Source organism: Sinohyriopsis cumingii, chromosome 15 (genome assembly GCF_028554795.1).
Source record: "Sinohyriopsis cumingii isolate HCF-2022 chromosome 15, ASM2855479v2, whole genome shotgun sequence".
Lineage (NCBI taxonomy): Eukaryota > Metazoa > Mollusca > Bivalvia > Unionida > Unionidae > Sinohyriopsis > Sinohyriopsis cumingii.
Window position 1 is genome coordinate 17,183,598 of NC_142975.1, and position 3,558 is coordinate 17,187,155.

Sequence of the window (3,558 nt, forward strand, 5' to 3'; positions counted from 1 at the left end):
AGCGTTCTCAATATCGCTGCACCGGTTTATCCTAGTTTTTCCACCTCGGCAATCCCTGTTGTTGAGTATTTTACCGAGATCTCAAATGTAAAGATCTTTTAACTATCAACCGTGAGGTAGCTTTAAACCAGCTGTGCAAAATCCCACTTCTGACACCAAAATGGCATCTCGTGAGGAATTGATTTTTAGAGCAAAGATAGCAGAACAGTGTGAAAGATATGAAGACAGTATCGAACTTTTGAAGCAGCTTATTCAGACTTATGGATCTTTACTTGACGAAAACGAGAGAAATTTACTATCTGTGGCATTCAAAAATGTGGTTGGTCCTAAACGTCAATCCTGGCGAGAAATCCCAGCCATTCTACAAACGTTCACAAAGCAGGAAGAACAGAATATTGCCAAAGAATATTCAGGAAAAATTGAGAAAGAGATAGAGCAAGTTTGCAGAGATGCATTGGAACTTTTCGACAAGTATCTTATACCAAATAGTGGTCCGGATGTTGGAGCAAAAATTTTCTATTTAAAGATGAAAGGGGATTATCTACGTTACCAAGCGGAAGTATCATCAGGCGAAAATGATCTGAATGAATTGGCTGACCGGTCGGAGAAGGCATACGAAGAGGCGTTGCAGATAGCCTCCACTGACCTTCCGCCGACCAGTGTTATTCGTCTAGGACTCGTTCTAAATTATTCCGTGTTTCTTTATGAAATTCGTCATAATGCAGAAAAAGCATGTGTACTAGCCAAGCAGGCCATCGATGATGCGGCAGCGGAAATAGACGTGCCAGCAGACAACTTCGGTGACTGTTCTATGGTTCTGGATCTTTTAAGGGACAATCTAAACCTATGGGAATAGAACTCGGAGAAGATATAGTATTCGGATAATATAATGGTCATATTTACATGTATTGTTCTCCCTTAGTCAAAACAACTCTAATCTAGCTTCCAGGATGTAAAATACCTCACTCTGGTATATTTCTTTACTTGACAGTGTACTTTATTTCAGTTTCGAACAAGTCCTCCATTTAGACTGCTAAGGATACATGCAGTCGTGCATGAATGTCATAATTTCTACCGAGTTCTTTTTCTGTCGTTTACTTTTCTTTCTTTCTCCTTTTTATTTATACCTTCTGTTGATATGAATGAAAATATTAGATTTATATCTCCATTTAAAAAGCATTAGAGTGACTGAACTCTTCGCATTAATATGGGGAAAAGTATTAAATATAACAATTAAGATTCAACATCACTTGTTTGGAATATCTCTTAATTTCACATAGCAAAGGATCCCTTTGGTGGCCGAATGTTCTAAGTCGCTCGCCTTTACATATCACTGACATCTCGCCACTGTCCGAGTGGTTCGAGTCTCGGGCTCGGCCAGCGTAGGTTATGTGAGAAAACTTGCCAGTAGGTTTCCGTGGGCCTGTGTTCCTCCTGGGATTTACCAGGTTCTTCTTCCGCCAGATATGCTGGCCACCATGTACAGCCTATCACTAGGGACGTCATTTCAACTTTATTCAAAGGGGGGGGGGGGAAGCAAAACTTGACGGGCTTGTTAATTTTCGTATATAGGCAACTGCAGTTTTACATTTTACAGCACATGCAAATTATGGGGCGGGGGAGCAAATTCCCCCCCCCCCCCATGACGTCCCTGCCTATCACGTGCTGAAAAATGACGTTAAACCCACGATTATATCATACAACAAATCGTAAAATTGACTCATTACATTTTGTACTAATGCTGATTTTAAGTTCTCTAGTTTTGTTTATTCATACAACTCAAGTTAATTGTTTGCATATTATAATACCATTTGGCAGGTAGATCAGTAGCTCTTTTCAGCTTTTATTTTTGAAATCTATTAGGAAGATAAAAAGTTGCATGGAGAAAAGTGTCAGCTAGTTCACTTATGATTCGTATATTTCAAGGAGACTAACAACTAACAACAAAAGGGTCGATGTTGCACACTTTAATTTTAACATTTTATGTATATATTTTTCGATTTCCTTTGGACTTAATTGTATTAATTGTTTCTATAAATTGAGTATTTACGTTAACAATAAAGAATATCATTCCTTGTAACTTGTGTTTTCTGGTAGTGTGTTTCTAGAGTTAATCTGATACGGTATTACACAAGGAACATATCACATACAGACGTACCCAATTTACAATCTGATACGGTATTACACAAGGAACATATCACATACAGACGTACCCAATTTACAATCTGAGTCTGTCCTATAAAAACACACACACAAGCAAAGAAACCGTATATACCCGAATATAATTTGTACGCGCGAACAGCACACACTGAAACATCACCGATAAGTAAGCGTCTCTGCTATCAGGAGAGTTGCTCAAGCTTCACAAGTTCCACCGTTTTTTTCAAAACCCATCACTTCTACTTAGGTGTTAATGGATTGTGAACTAAAAGCAATATTTACTAACCTCTAAAAATGAAGGGCTTTACAACGTGCAAAAAACTACACACGTCCGAAGTAAAGATTTGACGACGGAAGTTATCTAATAAGCATTGACAAATACGCTTTGAAAAATAACATATTAAGACACTTTTTTGAAAGAATGGTGCTTATTTTAAAATTACTTCCAAGAGATATACTGGATTGACTTTAGTAGGTCACGAAAATTAACAAAGTAATGGAACCATGTGTTTGGAACTAATTTGTTGCTCTTAACATACAGACGTGACCTCAGAGTTGATCTATTTTGGATATCATCCCTATGTCGACCAGCTCTGAGCACACCCATGGATATTAAGAATAACAAAATAGCTCCAAACACTTGTGTTAGAGATGGATCATGTAAGATCTCCACTCCATATGGTGCTTGGTTATTGTAGTCTAGGAGCTAATCGACCACGGCGTTATTGCCCGAACCGAATAAACAATAAGATAAAATATGAAAAATTAATGGATAGAGTAAAAGAGATCGGAGCATATATATATATATATATATATATATATATATATATATATATATATATATATATATATATATATATATATATATATATATATATATATAGATAGATAGATAGATAGATAGATAGATAGATATAGAGAGAGAGAGGGAGAGAGAGAGAGAGAGAATAGAACAACACGAGCTCCCGTGTGTACACTATAACAATTTAATCAATTATATAAACAAAATTGAAATTGAACATAACATTTTAATGGCTCACTTTCTATGAAATAGTCAGAAAATTTATGAGAAATTCACTTAGTCGTTCTGTTACACAAACACAACAACTTTCATCATATGATCCAGTGAATGCCCGAACTCAAATTGCCGGCATGTCAGTATCATCCGAGTGCTTTCGGTGTCTTCCAAATCACTGTTGGTGACAGGTTGGCGTTGCAATATTTCCTCTCTCTCTCTCTCTCTCTCTCTCCTCTTCGGGTCATCGACGTTGTAGAATTTAGCCATGATCATTCGCAACTTCATCTTATACTCAAACAGACTAACAAGGTGAAATTATAACTATGCTAGCTGATACTCGTATTCCTAACTGTAAGTATGACATAAATGGACCTCTTAGA

General features: G+C 36.9%; 1 pseudogene; it reads left to right on the forward strand.

Moving 5' to 3' along the window:
- Positions 1 to 2,080, forward strand: LOC149781341 (14-3-3-like protein 2 pseudogene; annotated as a pseudogene).
- The last annotated feature ends 1,478 nt before the right edge of the window (positions 2,081 to 3,558 follow it).